This window comes from Bombus huntii, chromosome 6 (genome assembly GCF_024542735.1).
Source record: "Bombus huntii isolate Logan2020A chromosome 6, iyBomHunt1.1, whole genome shotgun sequence".
Taxonomy (NCBI): domain Eukaryota; kingdom Metazoa; phylum Arthropoda; class Insecta; order Hymenoptera; family Apidae; genus Bombus; species Bombus huntii.
The window spans coordinates 15,171,587-15,198,872 of record NC_066243.1 but is presented as its reverse complement, the minus strand read 5'-3'; the positions used below and the strand labels follow the sequence as shown (position 1 = coordinate 15,198,872).

Below are 27,286 nucleotides of genomic sequence, written 5' to 3'. Positions count from 1 at the left end.
GATTCGATTTACATCGAGCTTACACGATGAAAATGTGTTAGCGATAAGCTGGCCACACCAGGTACGCTGCAGCTATGATGGAAAGCTTTCGCTTCGTGATAACGCGAAGAATTTCGTTTTCATATAAATTACTCGATCTCCTATGAATTTCTGAGAAATTTCGAGACGCGAAGATGCGCGAAATACTCGTAACAGGCGAAAGTGTAAATAATATTCGAGTTAGAGCGATTATTGTAATATTTAACGAACGAAATGAATCTTCGTGTAGGTGACGTTTCGCAAAATAGAAGTTGGGTAGAATATCGTTTTATTTGTTGGACGTATAAACTGCTATACTTTGGATATTTTACATACTTTTTTATACTATTTTATACTTTTGCATCCTGAAATTTCCCATAGACGCACAAAATTTCCACAGTCTAATCGCATAGTAAGGCAGATAACTGTGACAATTGCGAGTTTAAGTCTGAATCGGAACGGGTTAAAGAGACCAGAGGCACCGGTTAAGAGACTTTCGTGCACGCTCTGTATATGCTCGTTAAAGAGTCAAAGAACAAAGAAAGCGAAGGTGATGGTCGTTTTTAATTTCGTTTTAGTCTCGTTGGTTGGTCGCCATTATTCGCACGACCCTGCCCTTGAAACGGGTTTGCAACCGCGGGTTTCAGCAACAGCCACCGCTCGCGATTGAGTAACCGCTTAGCGGTACAATCTATCCTTCGTGTGTTTCGATTTTTCGCTCGGTCTAAAAATAATTTCCGCGTTGGTGCCTACCCTCGGCAGTCGCAACTCGAAATGTCCAGCTCGATCAGCCGAACGATCGACGGTTTTGTTTTCTTACTTTCTATCGCGATTTATCTTGGGCCGCTTGACAGTCAGGGTCCGAGTCTGATACTTCCTCGACGACTAGCGACCTAATGGAAACGGAGAAACGAGACTGTCCTTGTTCCAAGAGAATCTTAAAGCCGAGATTGGTAATTTCACAGCTGTTAAGAGTGTCAGAGGCGACCCGCTTTGTTTTTTCTTCGCAGCAATTATTCAACGAAGCAACGGTTGCATTAAAGTTGGAATTGCCATTTAAATTATTCGAACAGCTTTTAAAATGTAAAGTAATTTTGCAATTCTGAAAGATTGGGAACGCAGATTAGAGGATGCAGACGAGAAATATGATCGGAGCATAGGTACGTATGTAATAATGCGCAATAAATTATCGCTTTTAATATATGGTGGGATTTTTCTGTAATTAATTAGTTCGGATAATCGAGGTGCTGTTGTATATGCAAATTAATAATTTATAGATTCAAATGCATTTTATTGACCGGTGTTTATTTTATTCGTTTCGTCATCTAGCAGCAATGTTTTCTTCCGGGGTATCCTGTACTTTGAAACTCTCTCGTGCGTTTCCCAAATGACGAATTAATTTTCCTGCGATTAACGCGACTCGCGATTCAATCGGAGATGTAATCAACGCGTAACGTTATACATCGGGAAATATTCTATTGTCTGGAGATACAGATTCATCGATCTCTGATCTTCCAGAATGAACTAGATCGAGTATAGTTAAGTCCGGTATTTAACGTGGTAAAATTTATTCATAAATTCACAACTACCAATACCAGTACGCTCGTTCATTTGCATTCGAATTATATTTTTTTTCACTTTTTCTTTTTACTCGATTACCTCCTTAATTAGTCATGTAGGACGAAAAAAGTAGAACAAGATTGACTGACAGAAAATGGCGGGAATGTGCATTGAAATTATAAATGCGAGGGAAATTGGTGTTTCGCAACGTTGCTGTTTGGTAAACATGATATGCTGCTCTACCCATTAGATTTCTCCGTTGTTGAAAATGAAATACTGGAAATGTGTTTCACATGTAAAATAGATTTATATAATAATATCGAAAAATCTGTAAAACAAGAATTCTCGATATTTAACTTGTCAAACAAATATTTATTAGCAAATTCCACGGGTATTAAAATACGTATTGTGAACTTGAAAAATTATTACGAAATTGCGAAAAAACGTATAAAAATGTTACATTTAGTTTGTTAAACGACATTTAATTAAACCCCGCGGCTAATATCTTAATACGAGAGTTCAGATTAACTTCAGCATACATTTTAGCTTCTTTTAACGTTTGCTTCCATTCGTCTTACAAGAATCCAAATTTACAAACCATATATTTTATTTCTCAATATAGAAACATAGATCCAAGCAACGTTAGAACATACTTGCCCAATTTGTAATTGTATTTGCCCACAAATAATTTGTATATAAATCAACCGTAACATGTTTCAAGCTACTTTGCGCTATTTTACACAAGTACAAAGTTCTAATCAATATCGTTCTTTTTTCTCGATGGAACGTCCAATTTTTCATGCTGAAATTCGATAGAGTAACTCGGCGGCTATCGCGTCGAAAGCTTCGCACAGACATGCGACATCTCCATCAAGAATTAATTAAAGTTCACAAGTGGGCCGATTTTAAAGATCCACTGCATATGGTACATTAAAACGCCATTTGTGAACTATAACCGTGCAACGATACGCGTTTCGCTCACGAAAATAAAGGTATGGACTAACGACGTGAAAGTTTCGTACGTGCCACACGGTCCAATCAGAAGGCGTATATAATTCTGCGAATATTCATTGACCTTTCAGTCGAACAATGTATAATCATGAAAAATGGTGTGAATCGATAGGGGGGAAAAAGGGGAGGGAAAAAGAGAGATAATTTACAGTTACGTTCTTGAGTCGCACGCGGATTCGTTTCCTCGACCAACATCCGCGTCTCGGATGATTGCGGACATTCGAAATTATACTTAATCTTTCGTTATAAAAGTGTACGTGAGTATCTGACGATGATTATTCGCGTTGTTCGACGATGAATCAGATGGACATGTTGTGGGATCGGGATCTGAGCGGCATCCCGCGATATGAAAACTAACTGGGAATGGAAAATATACGCTGCTCACATGAGTAAGTCGTAAAGTGAGTTTCCGCTTCGCAAGGTTTCAATCAACGCAGCCATACTAATGTTTGATGGGATATTACGTGAATTGAAAGTATTCTCGAAGGACTTGGAAAAATCTTTGAAAAGTTTGCTGCGTCAGAGACTTTAAAGTATCGTATTAGATTATCGATTAACGATGGTCACTCTTCGACGAAGTATTATTTCGATTATCAAAAAATTACAAAATATTCAATATTTGCTTCTACTCAGTTTTTGTCTAAAAGAGTTTGATTTAAAAGGATTTATTGTTCTTATAATTCCTCAATTCGACTATTTTCTTATAGTAACAATGTTATAAAGAAGCACTTAGTCTTAAGGAGTCTTACAGAAGTACTGTTCCTACTGCAATGTAGGAAAATGTCATATTTGCATAATTTTTCTAAGCTAACTTATCCAAACAAGAAAAAGACGACTAAATCTTTATATTATGATTAGTAAAAAAATATCGATTAAAGTGATTCTTAGATTAATTAAAAGTTCCCATCTTGGAAATGGTTAATACTCGTTGAAATGCTTTAATTCAAATCCGATATTTATTTTGCGATAACTTAACAGTTTAATAATATCTTAAATTGTAGTCTGTATAGCTTAGCTCTATATTCTTCGAAATTATATCCTAATTCCGTACAAAATTTACCTACCTATATTATCGTTCATTTATCTGTGTGGTATCATTATTTTTTTGCTATGGAAGAAATGGGAAGATAAATTATAATAATGTAAAATATTCTGGTTTCTAGTGAAATGTTAAGAAATTCCATATTCATTGAATGAACATGCTATTAAGATCTTTGAACGTGTAAATCATTACTAACGATTTGAAATATACTAGTAATTATCTCTAACCAAGCTTCCACAAATAAAGGTACAAAAACTGTTTAACAATAAATAAGAAAGCGTAACGAGCGCCGCTAATAGCAGGATACCTCATACTTCGAATTATTACTTTAGATAGATTCATGTATAGTAAAGCACGCAAAGTAAAAGAATTATTGAATAGGGATAGCAAAAATTAAATAACGATTAAGTTGTTCTAAAAATACATGCGTCCTTTTACATTATGATGCACGCTATGAAATGATGCAATTTGTACAAAATATCTTATTAAATAAACTAAAAAATACGCGTAGACAACAAATTTTACAGTAAATTTCTCTGTGATTATTATAATGACTAATTTAAATACAAGTTTTCAAACAATCCCGATAAGCTAAATTTTTAGTCTTATGTGTATTTTATAACTCGTGCGATTAGCGAATAATCTTTTAACCCACTTGAAACAAAAATGTGACAAACAAAACAAACAAGCAAAATCGTAACTGGTACATTGAGAAAATCATTACTATCATCGATTGTACTCGCTTTTAATTCATCTTTTCGATATTACAAAGACAACGCCGGTTACATCGGGGCGTGCGCTATCGTGAAATTAGTTTAATTGAATCCCTTTTCTCACGCCGGTTTCTCAATTCAAACAATCACTTCCGGGGAAGGAGGCAATATTCTTTCAGCGCGGGACCGCCTGAAAAGGCGTACGTTAAATTGGCCATTAACGCGAATGTCACGTGGTATCCGTTGTCTCGCGAGGCGCAGCGAATTTGTGGGCCGCTTAACACGGTATTTAATTAAGCGGGTGGAGTGGTTAGTCCTGTTGAAAGGAAAGGAAGAGCAGAGAGAGCAAAAAGAAAAAAACGAAGAGGAGAGTAATATCGCTTTCGGCCGTCGTGAACGGTACATATTATTTATTGTCGGGCGATACGGCGACGACGTTCAAGAACAGGCCAATGTGTTCCGCTTGTATCGAAAAAGGAAGTGGCCGATGACTCGTTGACTCATCCCGTAAACTCGATTTATCGTGGTGTTCGGGATATTCGTCGTTTTACCTTCGGCCATGAATATTTATTGTGCCGCCGTGAAACAATTTGCTAATTCTTTTTCTGCCGCGCTCTCGAATCGTCACCCCCGTGATGGATTATCAAGCAAACATCGAAGAACTCCGAATACGATTCGGCATCCTAAAATTCCTACAAGTTTCGAAGATCTCGATTATCTTGACGAGTCTTGAAAGTTTGGCGCGTCAGTATCTTACAAGTATTTTGAATAAAATTTAATCCGAGTAGTATCATCGACACAAAGTATTAAAGTAACATCCAAGACTTACAAGACTTCGAAGATTTTAAAGTAGTTAAGAAGTTTTAGGGTATCGAGTACTATCCGAAGTGATTCGAATTTCGAGCCTTGAAACACATCGAATCGTTTCGAAACTAATTGTAAGATTCGAATGCTCGTCTTTGTGCCGCGCCGCGCTATCGAGTTCCGCGCCGCGCATGCGCATGAGTATTAGTGCGCGCGCACCTAACGAGAGTACAGATGCGCGCTCTTTTTCACGCGGTTCGCGCATCCACGTTACAATATAAATTTCAGCAGTACGGATAGTTTATCCCGCCGAAGAGTAATTTGCCCATTAACTTAGTGTCGCGTTTGTCTCGTCGTGCGGGCGTATTGGCAAGGAAACGCGGAACATTAGCGTGAATAAACTCCTTAACGTCGGAGTTCATTCGCCGTGAAATACGAAGCACGATATGCAGTCGAAGTCTAACAAGTGGCATACTGCATGCTGGAAAGTTTGCTCGAATAAGGAGAGTGGGGTATTGATGCAGTTCACTGCGTGAGAAAGTGAACATCGATCGAGGTACAGTATGGAGAAACTTTCGTAAAATTTTGCGGTATCCGCTGTAGATCCGTTGCCAAGTATCTATAGGTTATGTTTTATAAGTTGGTGTATCTAGATGGCAGGGGCGCGAGGTTAGGAAAAAAGGAAGCTGCGGCACGTTGACCATTTGTACTTGGAATTTTCTAGACTACGATCGGGCGGCGATTCTGATTTATTTCCACATCGTGTTGGTACATGTCGTATATAATGCTACGGGGTGAAAGTTGGCATGGAATCAATTGCGATAGGTACAGTTCTGAAACTATATTGCATATTATTTCTTAAATTAATATAGTATCGACGCGATAAATATCGCAAATTGCCTAAAGCGCGATAGAAACATAAAGGGTTAAAATATCGTTACTGTGTGAATCATGGGAAAAATATTAAGAAATATCATACGTTGAAAGCAAATGAAATGTTACATGCTGAAAGACATTATTATTAGACTGTGGACGTTTACGCATTTATGGAAGATTGAAAGAAGTAAAAATACATAGAATCTATATGATATGCAAATAATATGAAATATTCAACGTACAGTAGCCATTGTAATGTACGTAAAGAATGAGACAGATCTTTACTTTGGTGTTATTCCTTTGATAGCGCCAATAAAAATTTGATTTCGCGCGAACATCCACAGTTTGTATATCGCAAATATTAAATATTGTAACGATGATTAAAAAAGTATTACAATTAAGTAACGAAACTTTAGAGAACACGTCTCACGTTAAGATCTTTCGTATTTGAATCATATTCTATATTAATTCCAATATAATGTAATATACATGTTAATATTTTTAATATTGTACACGAATATGCAACGTCTACTTTTATTATCGTTAGTATTTTTACTGCAATAGCTAAAGCTTCGAGAAAATGTTACCCACTTCTAACTCCGCAAATTTTAAGAGCGATACATATAATAATTTATATGAAAGATATAAATGCTACATAGTTTGCTACATAAATGTTATCTATCGTTAATTTATCGAACGTAAAAATTCAACCACCTGTAATAAATTTACGTTTACTTGCCCGCGAAATATAAGGAAAGCAAACTGGCAGATATATTACCTAATTCAATTTAGAATTCGCTGCTTAGAGCCTTAAACCACCTTTGTTTTGCACTCACTATCAGGCAGCGCTTCCGTGGCAAATATTACGAATAATAAAGTAAGTAACAAACGTTAAGCGTGGTAAAGTCACAACTGCGTTTACGACGTACTTAGTTAAGCTAAAAGTGCTAGAGCAAGACTTGCAAGGAAAATTAATGAGAATTAATTTATTCTGTAAAATCTGCATCGTAAGGTGCATAAGTTTATAATTTAATTAGATATAACGTTTCCCTCGTAAGATCACGAATTTATGAAAATTACGTAATGTATACCGAATGTTCTCTTTAAAAAAATTGAAACTGAAAAATGTTAGAGTATTTTATTGCTCTCCAGGAGCAACATGGACAAGAGCGATCTTCGTTACGAGCCTTTCCATTGTAATAGTCTTATCTTGCATAAATTTCGAATGTCCGTCAGTCGAATAGTTCAACAGTTAATTAAGGCTCGTTTATTAAAACGAGGATCTTCTGTATCGGCAAGAATAATTGCGAAATGGCAATTCGACACGTAGGTTAGGAAATGCGCATCCGGCATTTATCGATACTCAAGCCGCTGGTTACACGATCGTTCTTCAAGATGCTTGATGACGATTGCGTAATTTCACGGGCTCTTGTCCGATCTTTACGTCGCGTCGGCGCGTTTAATTACTCGAATTTCTCACTATAACGCGAGCAATAACGAGGTAGCTCAAAGGGAACTGAATTAACGACAATTACGGAAGAATCGTGAAGGATCATTAAGCGCATAATCTCTGGCCATGGCCACGAGCTACGGTTTGTTATTGGACAACACGATGAGATAATAATTGCTGGCTGTTAAGCGTGAATAACATTTAAGCGGCTATGATTTTGCTCGAACGAAAATATAACCTTTATTAATTTACGATGAAAGCACTCGATGATGCGTATTAATGAATTATTGGACGTTACGATATCGCCAAGTCAAGGGGATTCTATTCTTCTTATTTCATTTTATCACGAACGAATGTTAAATGTAAACTATCCGCGCGTTATCGTTTCGGAAGTCTTCGAACGCTTAATATTAGGTTGGCTACTAAGCGAATGCGAATTTTGTCAGTACCATCTAACGAAAAAATCCGCGATCACTTAGTTGCCAACTCGATATTATGGACCGAACAAACATCTGGTTACGTATCATATTTTTAAATTGTATTCACCAAACTATAAATTTTCGCAAAACGTTCGCAGTCTACTTATCGTTATTCTCATATATTTTCATTGCTAAATGGTTGTGTAACGAATAATCGTCTATCTGAAACCAGTTTCCTGAAAAATTTACCTTCCTCAGTTATATCATTAGCGAGCCAATGATACGATACAAGTCCACTACGAACGTGAAACGAAGCAACACGTAAGAAACGGCTATCCTCGAGCAGCCGGTTAATGGCCAAATAAAAATCGCAAGAATGCTGAAAAAGCAAAAAGAAAAAAAAAAAACAAAAAAAGAAGAAAAAAAATGCAAGGAGCTTAGAATCAGCACGGTGCCCAGCGAGATCACGGCGATTACCCAGAAGGCAGGCCCTCGAATATTTCACCCTGCATGCGATCCGCAGAATGAACACGTCATGCGAGAATACCGGAATCGATTTATCTTCGACGAACGATTGATTTATTAGCGATCGAACGATCGTATTTAGAAGCGGTATCGCGCAACCTCGCGGGCTATCCGCGATTTGTAAATCTTCGTAGATACCCGGCCTCCAGGTTGCCGATAAATCACGCGAAGACCAAGAATCCTCGAATTGTTTATAATACAGGCTATTAGGTTGCGTGTAATTGCAGTCGGGATGGATCGATGTAACGACGTAAATCAATCGAGAACTGGTTTTCGTTTGATAAGAGGCGGATTTTTCCCCTTTGTTTCGCTTTTATACGAGTTTAATGGGGACGAAAGGGCTGTGTTTAACGAGTCACGGTTGACTGCGCGACCGAAAATGAGATTTAAGGATCGAACGGCGGCACGTTCGATCGTTTCTCACGAATAAAACTCGAGAGGAAGCGCATAAACGCGCGGCGGATGAATAATCCGCACTGGAACCGATGACCTTTCACTGGCGAAAGAAACGAGCGCCGATATTTTGCGAGATTTTACGCCAGGATATCGATATTTTTCTAAAACACGAAGGTAAAAGTAACGTGATGTTAAACGCGTGAGGCACTGGTTCATTTGGAAAGGATGATTGATATTATGTGAGTTTTGGTGGAACGGTAGGTGGTGTTTAAGATGCGCGGTGTTGAATGAATGATTTGGACGAGGATGAGAAATGAAGCGGGAAGAAGCCAGAGAATCTGTTTGAGTGGCTTAAACACGTATATGTTGGTGGAAAGAAGATTTATTGTTGTAAGGCAGAGATGCGGTGTACAGTATTATACACACGTACAGTTGCGCCGTATACAGTAGCTCGTATTCGTAGGAATTATTTATAAATATATTATACAGAACACTTTAAAACTGCACGAGCACCGTAACGAGACGCTGTTATCATGGCTATGGTGGTCAAATTAAAAACGAATTTGAAAATATAGATATATGGACGACGAGATATTTATTGCAAGTATACGTTTCACAATTGTTCTGTATATCGATAAACCGTAATATTTAATAGAACTATCTTTAACATTATTAACATTACATTTAAGTCCATTACTCGTTCTATTTCGTGCTATTCTTTTATTGAATACATTTTCTCATTCTTTCGTTATTGTATCGAAGACTATCAATATCCCGTGGTATGCAACAAATTTGATTATCCCGTGCAAAGTTTAGAATCGATTTGTAAGATATCGATTCAATAAACCTATCATACTATACTGAACAATTCTTTGTTGAAATACTCGCACGATTTCCACGAAACGTATAACTCGATCGTAGTTTCCATGTACATTTTCAGATTCGTTTCTTCGACATTTACCGATACAATCATGACGCTCTAGCCTCGTTACAGACACCAATGATATTTCGAAATGTTTCGTATAACACGCATAATACGTTCGAAGTACGCCGACGTGTAATAACTATTGTTGCGCATAAACTATCCCGAAATAACGACCAAATATTTCTAACCGAGCCGAGAGGAACAAAGGCGCACAAACTGGCACAAATTAAATAGAACTTCAATTTTCTCTTTGAAAATGGTGTGTAAATAAAATATACAGATAAAAACGTCGATACGACTTTTTCTCGTCCTCTACATCTTAATTATAAGTTTGCCCTGTATATCTTGCCGAAGGTTCATTCCTCCCTACCTAAAAGTCACATTTTATACAATACAAAAGGACGAAAGGAACGCGGAGAAGAAGCCACCGGCCAAGAGGACCCAAGGTGCGCCATATTTTCGCGCGCACTTATCGAGCCGGTCCGCGGCGACGTTAACGAATAAAAATTTATTCGGACGTCGAAGCGGCGCGGCGGTTCCTCGAGCCGGATAAAATACCGTGTCCATGGCCGCGTATCTCGTCGCGGGCATAAATCCTTCGAGGGGCACGGTTGCTCCTCCGTTTGGTATACCGGGTGAGCATCAAAGCACGCGAAATATATTCGGTGCGATCGAATCTCGGCGCAGATTTATTAAGGCTTTCTTTTCCGCTGGTTCTGACGGGCCGTAACTCATTAGCCACGGTGTCGTTGCCGTGTGTCAATCTTCCACGTTTGCGGTCCGTACGAAACTGTATTTCTTTCGCTACGACGTTTCTGCGCTTCCACTCGCTTCACTCGAACGCGCTTATCGCTCTTCCACGGGGCTAAGTAATTTTGTTTCGCGATTTTTGTAGTACCCTTCGCGTCCTGTCCATTCCGTCCAGTATCTCTTAAGAAGCGACAGCTAGTTTTTAACACACTGCGGCTATTACAGTGGAATTTTTAGGATTCGAATTAATGGAGGAAGATAGTTATTCTTTGGAATAATAGAAATAATATGATACGAGAACGATGGCAATTGCTACATCAAATTTTATTAATAATTATATTCTGCTTGTGCCTCAAAGTATCTCAATGTAAGTTCTTTTTCGAGTGCCATAAACATTTCAAAATAACAAGGCTTTTCATCGTCGATTTCACCGTAATCTTCCCTCTTCGAACATCAGGAACTAAAACGTCGATGACGGTACTCGTCCAAATTTCCGAACCTTTCTTTATAATATGTACACTGTATATCCGGATACTGTCATTCCGTTATTACTGATTTATTATTGTTACTATGCAACGGGATATACATAGGTAGCTTTCGATTCAGTTAACATTTTTCTAGCTCTTGAAACACCTGAATAATTTTAACATTGTAGCTTCTTGCATTTTTTCCTAATCTTTGCAAGTATCTTTTACATTTATGCATGTAAGATTTACAGTACTGTACTATAGCGTCTTTCGTGTCACACTTTCGAAAAGTGTGAACGAAAGTCACTGGGAATTCGGAATACTTTAGGATTTTATAGTTTCTGAAATTTAGCTTCAACCTTACATTTAATTCTATCGTTGAATCTGCGAATGTAGAGTCTCGAGACTTTCACAGCGTGGATTGTCGCTGTCCACACTGTTACACTTAGCTGCGATACACATCTAACGCTGTTTGCCGCTTCCGGGAAAGAGACGCGTCCAGAAGGAAAAGCCAACTGCAATCTGAAATCTACAATGTTGGCGAGACGTCGGAATTCTTTTCCTTCTGGACGCGTCTCTTTCCGGAAGCCGCAAACAGCGTTAGACGAAGCAGCGTCGAATGCGTATCAACGCTGAGTGCAACACTGGGAATCTGCGAATGTAGCGTAAGATTATAAATTGCCTTAAAACGATAAAATTGCCTTAAATAAAGAAGACCAACCGAGTTGACTGATACGTATTTATCTCGTATGATACGATATCAATCATGTCGGGATAGAATGATTGGTAACCCTTTAAGCTGCGAAGCTCTGCTTGGACAGAAATGGTCTGAGCGAAGTCGAAGGAAGTATAAATCCCGCATTTAAAGCAGCGTTACTTTCTAGCTGGCAATAAGAGCGCGCCATAGTACGAGTTTTATTGCCATTACACGCAATAATTCCACTATCGTTTAACGCGCGTCCGCGTCGATCCACGTGACGAGGCAATAAATCTTACGCTAGCGCGTGTCTAAAATGTTCTCCTCTTCGGTGCTAACTTTTTACGCGCGTATTAAGAAACCCTTGGAATTCTCGATTCTAATTAAGTTAAAAGGAACATATCGTTCGATTCGAATCACTGAATATCGATAAGGGACAAATCAATTCCTTGCGACGAGCGTGGTCAACGTTTTCGATCACGAGCGTGTAGCAATTTTTTCCGTCTATTTAAGAAACAGAAAAAGAAAAAAGGAAAGAGAGAAGAAAGAAAACACGTAGATCGTCAGTTTTGGTATCGATTAAATCAGAGTGATTTTCTCGTTGTGAGAAATTCGTAACGATCCTTAGTATTTCAGTTCTGTTCTTTTCGGTAGAATAAAGAGGATCTTTAATTTGGTTAGAACATAACGTAAAATTGGCATAAAAAATCGCGCATATCGATAGAAGCTTTTTTATATTCTACTGCTTTCAGTATCGATCAAACTGAGTAATGTCAAACGAGTAACGTTTCATTCGCGTTTATTATCGCAGGCAAAGCCGTAGTCGTAATTCTGTAATTCGTTCGCAAGATTTACAGTCGTGGCGCCTTCGTTGGTAGACGCAACGCGGACCAGCGTAACACTGTAATGCTGTTAATATGGAAGTTACGGCGTCCAGCGAGGTTGTTAGGTAGCAACGAGATAGAATCGAAACTTATGTCGCTATATACTTAGCAGACCGTGTGTCTGTTGGAACATAGAGGTCTGAGCAACGGCCAAAGAATTTTATCGGAGATGGGAGAGCTATTGTTTCTGACAATGATTATCTGTTCGATGGTGGCCGTAACTTCGATGTTGAAACTTTTATATATCGATTTCTGTTCCATATTCATTACGAATGTTGGCAGACGGTGATCCTTTAAATATCCTGACGCGGCAAAAAGTAAACGGTTTAAGAATGGAACACGTGGCAGGAGAAAATGATTTTAACCATTGAAGGTTTATCGGACCAGACTATATCTCTTCCACCATAACTTTTAAGGGGAAAGTTATCGTTGGAAATTATCTTCCCACCAAAAAAAAAAAAAAAAAAAAAAAAAAAAAAAGATGAAAGGATCGCCCTACTTTCCTATTATTCTATCGCAAATCCATGCTTATTTTTCCTAGTATTTCAGAATTATATTCATCGTAGGATTCTGTATAAATTTATTATTCAACTTATTCGATCGTAAGATTTCTAGAGAATACACTATGCAAGAAGTATCAGCCAACGTAGCAATTCGTCATCTTAATATCGCAGGAATCGCACAGTGCGCTTATTCAATATAATTTATTATACGAACATCCGAGCGAAGGAGATCATTCTAATGGCTAGGCTCCTCTGGAGGTTAACGTTTCAAGATTTTATAGTTGTCTTTCTACTCTAGTTCTCCTACCGCATCAGTCTTCCTCCGCTGAATATTGTTTCTACATATTAAACATCTCATGGACATCAGTATTCGATGCGATGAATGCGTTAACTGGCAATTTCCTCGCGGCGTGTTCTGGGAAATCGCGGTTAAATCACGTCTTTAACCTCAATGGACCTGATTCTTGAGTCGAGGTTCGGCCGAACACCCGTGATTTTCATTCTCTGTCACGAAGTACGATGCTCTCTCTCTTTCTCTTTCTCTCTCTCTCTCTCTCTCTCTCTCTCTCTCTCGCATAGTCAAATTTAATCTCTTATGCCACCGGCGTTGAGAATCGCTGACTGCCGAGACCTCGAAATAGAAATTGAGGATTTTCCTGCAGGTTAAAATGCGATTTAATTTCAGCGGATGATCTTTCTTAGAAAATAATATGATTTATAGTTGGTGAATACGTTATTTTGCAGACTTAATTTGCAATTTCGTAAGACACGTTCCTATTATCAGATTAAGGAAAGTGTAAATGAAATTGACTAATGCCTATTTCAAGCAGTTTTATGGAAATTTCATAATTTCTGTTCTATTAATTTCTGTTAATCTAACACACTTACGATCGCGTCGTGAAAATATAACTTGTCACGTTACGACCTCGAGGCTTTCAATCACATGTACAACATGCTTTAAGCCACATTAGCGAACATAGTACGTTGCGTGAGAGTAGTTGCAACTCACGGGATTTAATGTGTTACTTTTGTAACGTTCGTACTGCTTTAATCGAATGAAATTAAAATTCCTTTAATCCGTTTAACGATGCTTATGCAATATACTTTTTCATATCTGTGTTAACAAATTAGCGTTTTGTTCCCATGAACATTGCCTGGTAGATGTAACGTTATTCATTTACGTTAGTTCTCTGACGTAAATGAACAGATCTTGTTTCTTATTTTACACTAACTCCTTTAACACGTTGTCCGTATAAATTACCAAATTATTTTCATTTTTGATTATATCTCATCTAGATTTTCCTTTCTTTTAATCGAACAATTAAATCTCTCACATGTTAGAAATCACAATAATCATCTGCAACTGTGATATTAGATTAATCGATAATAGAAAAAAATATTAAAGGATAACAGCTAAATTTGATTTTAATTGCCAATTTAAAAAATCTACAATTTCTCTTATTATATGATTAATAGATTTTTAGTTTATCGAACTTTCTAGTCGTTTTAGATTCGATATAAATTTCTCGCAAATTATCGCGCGTAATTGATAGTCACTGTCATGTGCATCTTTGGAGATATTCAAACACGAGCAAACATCGCAACTTCGCTGATTCTCTCGTCGTTTCCATTATTCTATGAACACTTCTTACTTCGCGAGACTTTGAAATGATACTTGGCCTTGATTACATCCTCCACTTCCTCGATCGCTAGCATAATAAGTCACAAAGGTACTAACACGTATTTTATGGCACCAACTATATTCCCAGAATTATATGAATCTTCCAACCTGTGTTCGTTTCGGAATAAACTCACAATAGACCGGCAAACGAAACGTCAAATTACGCGAGAACGAAAGATCGGATTTTTTAAACGATCTACGATATTTTCTAAACGTGCCCTAGTACATTCCCTACAAAGACTCACGAAAAATAAAGATATCAACGACAAAGATATCAGCGCTGAACCAGAGAACGTTTCCTCGCATCCGACGTGTCGTTTTATCGACGCTCGATTTTCCTCGACGTCTCGTCAATCTCGGGAAAACTACCTTCTGCTTCGCTTATTTATACGTAGAAAACACCTGGCGAACCCTTTTTTTGTTCTAACGCTCTTTCATATTCAAATGCCGTACTTTAGTCGTCGCTAGTTCCGCTCTCGGCGGATAAAATGTGAATCTCAATTTAAATTCCACTCTATCTTATCAACGGCGCTAGTAATATTATTAGAATATTAAAGTATTAAGCTTAAGATATTAGAAAATATCGGGGAATTAGGGGCTGTTAGGTGCGTCATCCTGTGCAATTTCGAGCATGAAAATCCGCAGTCTGCCGGTAACCGCAGATAAGAACCTGTCGAAAGCCAGAAATTTCTTATCGGAATCGCACGGTTCCGCTATAATAGATCATTCGCACCCTTGCACAAGGTGGCTGGATCGGTGAGAGTTCTCGTTGGGGAATCGAGTGGCCGTCGTTTCTAGGCCAACGAGACCGGCCTACGCCGTGAGGCGCGATCTCGTTTTTCGATTAAAATTCGATATAGCCTGGTAACTGTAACTCGGCTCGCCGCTCTCCACGTGCAAACGCTCGACCGTGTGTATATAGAAGGCCGAGCAGCAGCAGCAGCAGCAACATTGCAAAAAGCCCGGAGGAACCGTAAGAAGAGCAAAGAACGAAGAGGAGACCGCGTGTCCATCAACGTCGTTCCTCTCGAATCAACGTTGCATTAACGCCGCTAAAGGCTGTTCAGCTTTCTGTTCTCGTAACGAAGTATCTCCTTGATTGGCATTTAGGGTAATATACGCGGAGTGGAGACGAAGACGATATCGTAAATCGCCGGTAGACCGACCACGGCCATCGGTTTCGGGCGTGTCCCCGACATCGCTTCGCTTCTTTATTCTTTTCTTTCTTTTTTTTTTTTTCCTCGTTGTGGGAACCGAATCTTACTCGAATCTTACAGAGATCCAGCGGAGAAGTTGGAGGCTGGCAGTTAATACGTGGACACGATCGTTAATATTGGATCAGATAAGAGAATTTTTGACTAGAGGGTCTTCTCTTATCTTGTCTTATACCGATTATTTGACTCCGGGATGTTTATGCAGATTCATATTTTACAGTTACGGCAGCTCAACTTAATGGCGGCAATTTGTATATCTTTCAATATCACACGCATTTTGTGTATTTTTACATCCTGGCATTTCTTACACGCCCATAAGAATTTGCAGTTTACTGATCGTTGGTTCAGTTTGTCCGACCGTAAGTGTTTATACAAACGCGTATCTCTCTATGAAAATGGGCAAACAAACGCTTGCTAAGCGTTGAATTTTGAAGTTTTCTTTGTATTTTTCACTCCCCTTGTGGTTACTATCGGTAGCTATTGCATAGATCAGGGTCACAAATAAAAGCTCAGCGTCTTTCAACGCGGAAGCAGTTTACTGATAAATAAATTCATATTGGATTGTTAACAAAGTGATCGATACCACCTATTGACAAAATCCGCGATCATTTAGTTGCCAACCCAACACGTAAAAAATCGATGCTTCGAGGGAAATTATTTTTATTTGAAAATAAAATCCACCCGTCTTTGCTTGCGCTGACAACATTTCTCGATAGTCTCGTCAATATGCAAAATAGGACGAAGCGTGCAACGCACTGCGGACGAGATAGTCTCGTTCGTGAAACCGAAATAAAATAAAAAATAAAATAGTTATCGTCAGATATAGTCTAACCATCGCTTAGACTGAAATAATAATTTCAGAAAAATAACTACCCTAAACGAGTACGTGCCAAACGCTTACTACTCTGTTAATTATTGTACGTATCGCTGTAAATGCGATACACGAAATCAGAATATTTCAGTTTTTTCGTTCTTTTCGTAGGGGGTTTTGCGGTGTCACAGTGCCCATATAAGAGCCGGCACTGGTTACTACGATAAAAATTATAAAGTGGTTTGTAAACTAGATATCGATAAAACGTTGTTTGATTTGAGTCCTAATGGCTCGGAATTAGAGATAAAACAACCTGTTCGATGGATAAACGATATACACTTTACACCTGCATATTATTGCGCATGGGACATTATTCGAATGATCGTAGAGGTGCGCTATTATCTGATCGACTACCTGATCTAATAAATTATTGTACGAATTGAATGTCTCTGTTGGCTATAGGGAAATCGATATTTATTACTTCTATTTGTAATGTGTTACGCGTACGTCAAATATATTTTATTCGTCAAATTTGATTTATTATTATTCGTACTTACTACGGATAAGAAATAATCATACGTGGAATATCGTAGACAGCAAACAATTTCTTAATTACGTAAAATAACGTTTAAATAATTTCTTTACGTACTAACGTAATTATCGAATATTTTATCAAAATCGTCACGTTATTTGTTACAGCATTTCGATGAAAATTTCGTACATATCGAACAATGAAATTTTATGAAATCCTTCAAGACGACGATGATAATTATAATAAAAACGAAACAGATACGTATAAAAGAGGAAAAAACTGAGAAACAGGTAGAGATGTGAAGAACGAATTGTAACCTTGAAATTAGATATTTAATCACGCGTAATAAGCGTAGGACTGTCATTGCTGTCGGAATGATGGATGGTTGTAAGTAGATGATTAGCGATAGTCATACACGAGAAGAAAAAAATATCTTTTTCTTTACATTCGCATACTTTCTTGCAGAGTCAGTATAGAGAAACAAGTTCTTAACGACGCGACGTCATTTTAGTTCTACTACCATTTTTCTGCCATTTAAACTACCGTTTAAGTAAACGAAGCGTTCTCGATCGCTCCACGCTTTAACAAGTTTTACACACAATTTTCTAATAATTATTCATTCCGACGACAGAGCCGCTCTATCGAAAATTTCGCTGCTTTCTTTCTCAACCGTAAAACCGGTAACGCGTTTTAACTAGAACACTCGACTCCCCAGAAGTAGGAATTTCCCGGAATTTCGTAAAAATTCTCGGCCTAATTGCCAGGCGAAATAAATTGAAAGAAGCGATAAAATAAGGAAGAAAGAAGAAACCGCCAAAGCGGATTGGCACGGAAAGAAAAGATCGTGGTACCGAGGCAGAATCGGATTGGTCCGAATCCGTGGAAATTTCCAGTTTGTTCAGTGGTGCGGCACCGTAACAGGATTCAGGTGCGTGCGCGTTTGACGCGATTTTAAAATTCGCAAGAGGCCAGCAACCTGCTCTGAACGCGCTAATTGAATGAGATCACCGCTGGACCAACATGGTCCGATCCTTTCCTCGCCCGAAATACTTTCCAACGCATTTCCTTCCCTCTTTCTCTATCCCGAGTTTTACGTACCTCTGGCAACACGATATTTTGCTAAGAAGGCTGTTCCGTGAGCTCAGCTGCTATTTTTACGGGAGGATAAGGAAGCTGGTTTTTCGTTAATCTTTTCACAGACGTTCGGTAATGTCGACAGCTGGACAAAAACATATTTCGAATTATTACGTTATCGCGCCATTAGCAGACCGTGGATTTTTATGCGTTTGTGGGAGACTCGGAATCACAAAAATGCACAGTACTCGAAAAACGAGCGAAAATATACGAATAATCTAAAAAAAAAAAAAAAAAAAAGAAACCTTACTCGTTGCAATATTTAGTAGATGGACAATTTTCTATTCATCTGGGTTCCAGTTTTTCCTTAAAAGAGGCGTCGAGACGACAGCTTCGATTCGTAAAGAGGGTGCTGATACGTAGCAGTTTTTGGATAGTTTGAACAGAAAATAAAAATTAAATTCTTGATATAGAAGTTTACGAGAGTATGAGGTGGGTGTTTCGTGACAGAAATAATATCCTATATTTTTCTGGTTAAAGTGTATTTTACGGCGAACTTTATGAGGCGGGGGGAGAGGGTCGAATTTTGTGGAAATCTGCATAATCCAAAGTATCCCTCTTTTATCCTGAGATTGATGATTATTAGATATCCTCAGCTACTTTGTGCAAGCTTAGGTTGCAAGATATTTCGAAATAACTTTTGCTTTTTATAGCTCCCTATAAATTCTTGTGTACATTTTCTTCGGAATTTTTATACGTTTAACTTGCACCATACCAATACGCGTATACGTATACACGTATAGTTCGTTGGAATTACGAACTTTTGGTAGAAATCAATAATGAGTCGATAAATGTACATAATATAGGAAGAGAATAATCCGTAAAATTCACATTTCGACTCAATAATTTAGAATTTTACGTCGAACGGAACAATTTATCGCTGAACCATGTTCCGCCATCGTCCCCGACAAACTTTATTTGCCTGCCATAATGTAGAAAATATTATAATGGGATCCATCTCTCGTAGATAATAAGAAAGCAGTTAATCAAACCCGCGATCATAGCGCAAAACGTTCATATTCTTCGTGAATTAATTGATGCATGTTTACACGTAAACGGCTGTCATGTTGTGCATTTATCGCGGTACATAAATTCGTTCATACGAGACGTGATGTGACTAGTTGACAGAAATAAACATACGAACAACGCGTTGAATACCAATGAACGGTTTTCTTACTTCTCACGGGAATCAAATAAACCTTGCACCTTACGATACCTCTCAATTCTCTCTCTAACAATGAACAGGTTGCTTCGAAAAACCTGATCGTCTGTATAAATCGTTCGATTTACCGTGAAATTTCAAATCGTGGCTATCTATCCACTGCCTATCCATTGCAAACGAAAACGTACAAAATCCAAGAATCTCAACTGTACCACTCAATGGCTATTCAAAACGTACGAACGTAACTGAACGCCGCGATACATCGCTATCACGATCCAATCTCTATTATCATCACTTTTCACGCAGATGGTTTGTTGTTTGTATCGGGTTGCGAGCGCTCCATGTGAATTCACGAACAAAAATTCCACGAATATACGTGTGTGGTAACATCTATCCTGTTTCGGATAATTTATGTATTTTTGGCGTGTCATGTGCATTTCTGAATTTTTGGATGTTACGCGCTCTTCGTGCATTCTGTCTACTTTCGCGTATTATTCGCATTTTCCATATTGTTGCATATCTACGTCTCCTACGAACACACGAAACTCGCGGCGCTGATTTTTCATCGTTCTTTTCTCGTTTGGTATTACGATATTTCATCGTACAGGTCGTATCGCGTTCTTTCCACGCAGTTTCCGCGTTAACAGTACATTTCAATTAAACGTCACGATCGCTACCTAAAAACGCCAAAGTTGACGAGACTTTAAAAGTCTCTTTAAGGAATTGCAAAAAGGCACTCTTCATAAAAACGGGTAAGACAAATTAGCAAAAAGTCTCGGGAAGAATTTCAGTATATAGCTCGCTCATCGTGGCAAAAGGTATGCGTTAAAGGAAATTAAAGGTTGCACATGGTGAAAGAAATCTCGTTTATTTATCGAGATCTTTCGTTTTTCCAAGAAACCTGGAATTTCGTGCTTCCGTATATCGTAGAGGCTAAGGTGAACGTCGGGCCGGAAATTAATTTTCGGCAGGCCGTGTCTATACGCCGGAAACTGGGTCGCGTAACGGTGAAATCCACGTGGATTGTCAGTCGGGTCTGTGTGGTCCTAGCCGCCGGAACTTCCGATTATTCTGCAAGCTTTGTTTCCAACCGTGGCGAGAAATCGTGAGAAAAAGAAGCCTTCCAGTGCCCTTTTTTACGCACGATGTCACCTCCAAGATATACATCAATTTTGTTCCTCCAGGTAGAAGACCGTCTCACAAGCTACGTCTCCGGCCACAATGGAACTCGAACGACGATCCAATTTATCGCCAAATATTTCCATATTTTTATCTGCGAGCCTTACAAACGTTACTCATAAAGCTCGTTATACCAGTCGGCGAATTTTTATGCGTCGATGCGAGAAATCCACAAGGACGCGTACGCGAGAATACGTAAAATATGCGGCGTTTTACAATTTTTTATTGCGACAAAGTTTCTATAACGCTTTTAATCCTATGTTTATCGTACAATGCCGCAAACAGAGAACATCGGTCGATAATGTCCGAACGTGGCTGCTGCTTGCAAAATTCGTGGATTTCCTTCCACCATACTGTCCATTATATGCAAATGTTTATCGTACACGCTGCATAGCACACATTTTCACATATTGGCGTACTTCTTTGTTCGCCTCCTCTTCTTTTTACATAATGTATGACTTTCGTGTACAAAACCACGAATTTTTAACACGTAAATGGACGTCTGAATAATTCATGACGAATGAATTTTGAAGCAGCGTTAGAAACCTCTTTTATGGTTTTCCTCGTTCCGAAAATTTCTCATTTGACGTTCGTACCGTCCGCGACAAAGACTTTTCATCTTAGATTTAGTCCGACCGGCTCTTTGAATCGGTTAGCTGTCGCCGCCTCTTTCGAAAGCGTGTATCTAAAACGCGTTACAAAAAGCAAGCGACGACGAGTATATTCGACGGACACGCGGTATATGCGACTGTTAAAATATAAAATTAATCTGTAAAGAAACTCTTTAATTCTTAAAGAGTTAATTAATCTGTGAAGAAACTCTAGAAATTCTTTAATTCTATTACTGCGATCTACTGCGACTAGTAAATTGCGATTTAAACAGCGAATTGTAACTACTTTTTACGCACGACGAGTAGGTCCGTCGAAAACGGTTAACCGGTTAATCTCTGTCCGGACGAACGAAACTTCTCTTTAAAGGTAATTCGCGACAGCTTCGCACGTAAATCGTACGCATTTAAAAATCGAAGAGTTCGCGCCAACCGCACGGTAATTCGCTCTCAATTAGACGATTAGCGGTCAAACAGGCTGGTTAAAGAGGCGGCGGCTTTGGTGGATCGGGGCGGTCGAACCGTGGGCCCATTCATTAAGCCTAATAATCGTGATTAACCATTATCTCGGAGGCAGCACGATCGCCTAGCGAGTCCTCGGCCTTTACTTTCTCTCCGGTCCCGTTCGGTTCGAACGACTGCCGATTTCTTTCGCTGCTTTCCACGTGAGAATAGATCGACGATAGCATCGCCGGCCCATAAATATCGTTGCGTTCCACCGCTGTTTACGCTGTTACGTCTACCAACGGCATTTTTCACCAGTCACCGGTTAACGATACTTGCCGGGAAACGCGCGTTCGGAATAATTAACGCGCGCTCGTGCGATATCTTACGCAGCGCAACGGGAACGCGATCGAAAGCGTTGCGGATCCCTGTTACGTATGGCAATTCTCGTGCAAGCAACGCTCGGATAATACAGCTGCTGGCGCAGAATTTGGAATTTTAAGTAATAAATTCAGCAGGGTAACGCACGCTACGAGATAATTACGAGAGTCTTGGAGTTACGGTATAACGAAGATACAGTGGCTAGGGAAAATATCGGCACACCGTTTGTCTTCATCGTAGCGATTATACGCTGATCGATCGAGTCCAATTGTATCAGATTTCGCACCATTTGCTGGCGCTTTTGTATAATTAGAAAATTTTGACGAAGACGAAACGCGCAATCCGATGGAAAGAGAAACGCTTCGCTGAAGAATAATATCGCGTGCCGATACTTCTCGCAACGGTTGTGCGTGGAACGACTATTTTAGGATTAAGAATTTGAACAACGTAAATAGAGGTAAAAATATCTCGTGCGTACATCGAAGTGAGGAAACGACAGTTGATTGCGAAACGACGATATTCTGCCGATCCGCGTCGATTAGACGCGACGAGTTTAACGCTCGTCGCGTGATACGCAAATCGAACGCGTTTGAATCAAACGCAAGCGATGTAACGCCTCTTTGCCTCGCTCAACGAAGAGAAATATACGATTAAAATAACGACACGATTATTCGCGGTTAATCCATGAAACCGCTAATGATATCGACACGTTCGATGTGTTACGCTATCGATATATACGTACGTGTGCAGTTTCAATTATCCATACATAATCATTTCGCATAGGTATTTTCGTTAAAAGTCTTTTTTTACACCATTGCTTTTTTTTTCCTGCGATTTACGACCTTCGTTTTATTTCACACGGAAGTAACGTTTTTCCCTACGATTTCTTGCTCCGTCGAGGAAATTCCGTGCCGCCTGTTATATACCAACGATTTCGCCGAGAATACGATACACATTTTGCGTCGTCGTCGCCTCTGCTCCGTCGATCCATTCGTGTCGCGTTGTTTTCCATCGTCTCCTCTGCGAACGTGTTAAAATCTCGCGACAGATTGCTATTAAATACGATTAATAAATGTTTGACGTTACTATACGATTATTATATGCACGCGCGTCAACTTGAATCTTTTCCTCGTCCCGCCTACCGTACAACGATAGCGAAGAATACGTAACGAGAGAAAGATCGAGGCCACAAAAGGAAAAAGGTCATCTCGTTCGGGTTTCTATGATAAAACAAAAAGAAGTGGAAAAACGTAGAGAGATGATTTGCGAAATCGGTTTAACGAAGCTTTGCACGCCGGTAATGAGTTAATAAATGGAGCCGCGAAACGAGCGCGTAAAACGAATACACAATAGCGAACGCTAACGCCGCTATGTAGGGTAACGATTGCTCGTTCGCTGAATTGTTCCCACAGTAATGCATTTTTCTTTGTCCGTGGTGGAGCGCCGCCGGTGCCGATCGATCGCGGGACGCCTGACGAAACTCGCCTCGTTTCGCCATTTCGTATTTACTCGCCTCTGGACAATCGGTACCTGGCGAAGAAACTGTGGCAATCCGTGCAAGCGATCCGCTTGTTCCGCGAAATAAACGTCCCCTTTTTTTGCCACCGCGAAACATCGCTGGATCTCGTCAATTACATTCAATAAAATCGAATCCTCCTCCGCGGGCAAATAACCGCAGTTGCTCAATTCGGCTAAATCGATTTAATCTCGATTAAGAGGAATAAAAGCAGCAAGAAATAAATACACAGAAATAAATCTAGAGAGCCGAAGGGAACGTTCTAATGCTCGTGTAGATGTATAAATAGGACGAGAAAGATGGATTTCAGCGGTCGGTTTCAAAGCGAAGTATCTGTTTCCAGAGGAAAAAATTCATATTTTCCTGCAACCTATGTATATACGTAGAAATAAGCGAAATAAAATCTTTTCCCACAATCTACACCGACTGTGAAAAACGTTTACATACCGTGGCATTTATTACGGCATCCGTATGTTACGTTGATCGAGTCTCGTGTCGTTTAACGATAGAAATTCGTGCGACTATGAGAGATTTGATGCTACGAAAACGAATGAACAGAGGCTGATTGGTAAAGCGTTTCAGTATGAAATAAGGGCGTGTGCAAGAAACGATGGAAATAAAAACAAGACCTCGAATCGTTCAACGACTATCATTTTCTGCGAAACGTTTTTTCATATCTGCGGTCAGTTGGCGTTGCAGTTTGCGTGGCGTCCTGAAATCCATATACGGATCAGTCATGAAAGGGTTAATTCGAAACGCAATCAATGAAACGATCAAACGGCTAGCGACAAGTTGCCTTTTGTAGTCTCGGCACCAATTATATTCCAGAGCAGATTTTTACAGCGAGCCAATAAGTGAGATCCCTTTCAACCGCGAACGGGTACAATTATTAAATCAACCGTGTTATAGGGCAAAACGTGAGAGCGAGTGTGAAATGAAATAGAATGCGGTCTCAGTGTCAGGTACATATTTCATGTCTCGACCGGTGCTTTAAGTTCGTTTATTGCGTCCAGTTGGCAGGACTAGGTGGAAAGTATGTGAGACCTGACGATATTGCCCCTTGCCTTGTGAATCATAATGTTCGTTTTACCATAACGTTATGTATGCACCGCGCACCGTAATTACTCGAGCGCTATTTTCGATAATTTAAGCGCAAGATATATATATATATATACATATATAATAATAGTAATAATAATAAGCAACGTACGATGGAATTAGAATTAGTTTTTGACAAATAGCCATTTCTCTGCTGCTTTATTATTTGTAATAAAGTAGAAGATGTTGCGAAGTTGTTAAGTATAGGTGTATAGGGAAACGGTAGCGAAGTATAAATTGTAAGATGCGAGACGGAAGATATACGAAGAACAAGGCTGGTAAAACGTAACGACATAACCGATTACGAGATAAAGCGTAGTAAGAAACTGAGAAAATACTAAGATTATTTGCATCCACCGTCTCGTCCACTTAAGTTATACTTTCATAGGAATTATCCACATCACTGACGAAACAAGTTACATCATACGTATCTCGGCAGTTTTTTCGACAACCAAAAAAAAAAAAAATCCGTCTGACAAAAATAGCTGACATTTATACCTATAATAATAGATTTCAAGGTACGATAATGAAGCTTTAATCGTACTAGTTCGCGCTGTACTATTATCGAAAATTCCTCGGCGATACTAATTACAAGCATTAGCAAGTAAAATATGTTTTCCGATTCCAGTAGACGATTAAGACAGCGACTGGAAAGACACTACTCGGGATGTAAATATCACCGAGCATAGATTTCGCACCGAGATTTATAACCGCCTACGCTTCGAATGGGAACGCATAAACTTGGATTATGGAATGATAAGAGGCATTTTTATCGGCTCAAGTGGTGAATTCCAAAACGGTACGAGTCTATATACCTATTAATATCTTCGAAAAATCAAATCTTTCTGTCTTTCTTGATTTATTAATCCGCGCTGTATCGCCTATATTTTCAACGCTATTGGACCATCAGCTTTTCCTTCTTCCGCGAATAAAATGGTACTTTTATCGGTCGGTCTACTGGTACATCGACGCTTAACGATATCAAGCGAGAAATTTGGACAACTTTTCTTTCGATATTGAAATCACATCGGACAAACGCGTTGCAAAACTATTGCGGTAATCGAATTACGTTCGACACAACCCTAACTTGTTCCACGTTATCAATATTAGATCGACATCGAGTTACAACGACGAACGATACACGGTTGCAAGTTTAGGTTGCTATATTCCATTGCCAAATGAATTACCTTTTACGTCGATCAAATGGTACACTTATGCGTTTAATTAATCGTAGAACGAGATTTTCGGTGTATACGAATTTCTGATAACAAGCGTGTCATGGATAAAGTGCGATAAGTATTTATCGATTATTGTGAAAAACTAATTTTTTACGCACCTACGATTAGCGTATCGCGACTGAAATATTAGGCCATAATATGGCAGGAGAAATATCGGACATCAATTTCTACAAGCAACGCTATTAAAACTACGTGGAGTACGATCGTATACCGAGGTACATGCGTCCGGTACAAATGGAAAATACGAGTCGTGTAAGGTCGATACGATAAAGTGCTTAAGTAGTCGGTCAGAAAATCATAGAACACGTCAAATTCATAAATACGCGACCTGAACAGACAGTCGTAGAATGCACACGTCGTACACGCAACGCAGCAGTGGCTCGTCAGTGTTCAAACTTCATCCTCCCAATTGATTCTCTGCATTAAACGAATCCGACAGCCGCTGTTGAAACGATCGTCGGTAAAAGCACCGCGTGCAAGCGAGACGGTTTCGTACGTCCCGACTCTCGCTGTTATCTCTTCTATCGACCCCATCGAATACACCTGCGACGAAGAAAACGGAGCACCGACGTACGAAGCGTGCTCGTCCTTCCGAGCACTCACCGATCGATCGAAACTTCGTTATATATAAAACGAGAAAGAAAGAAAGCAACAACTGGAGAATAACTTTGGCTTTGTCTATATCCGCTGAAATTTGGACGCAAACAATCACTCTTAACCCCAGAATTAGTATAGTTGGATCAGATCGAATTAGGCGGTATCGCTAAATCAAACTATCGTAATCACGCGCGACCCGATAATATCGATTAAAACTTTTACGAAACTTCGCTGTCCTGTGCCTGTGAAAGAAGCAACTGATCAGTTAGGATCGACTATAATAAATAAATAAACAAATATCGCCGATATAAGAATTATCGGTGCGCTATTATATCTTGGCGTCTGGATTCGACGCTAGGAACGCGGAATACGATCGAAGGCAGGCGATAGAAAAATGATATTTTCAGGAATCTTACCTTTGATACCTGGTGTATTACGAGAACAATCAGCACCAGGAATCCAGGCAATCGAAGACAGAACGATCGATCCGTTAGGATCACGAGGCAACCAGCCAGCCAGCCAAGCAGACAGGGTGGTAAAGAGCGTTAAAGAGCGAGTGGGAGGCGAAGAAAGGGAAAGAGAGCATCGACTTTATTGCAACCGAACGCGGCCTCGGTGTCAGGTACATACCAGTCAGGTATGCTTTTAGCC

The 27,286-nt window shown here is 39.4% G+C and overlaps 1 protein-coding gene and 1 long non-coding RNA gene across 2 annotated transcripts in view; one reads left to right on the top strand and one right to left on the bottom strand.

Annotated features, from left to right (window-relative positions):
* The window catches only part of LOC126867137 (protein sister of odd and bowel-like), a 255,175-nt gene that overhangs the window by 55,372 nt on the left and 172,517 nt on the right, over positions 1-27,286 (bottom strand). The window lies entirely within an intron of this gene.
* LOC126867175 (uncharacterized) lies at positions 5,398-6,796 on the top strand. The gene is made up of 2 exons (XR_007690164.1): positions 5,398-5,704; positions 5,802-6,796. It is a non-coding gene; the product is annotated as an uncharacterized LOC126867175 (long non-coding RNA).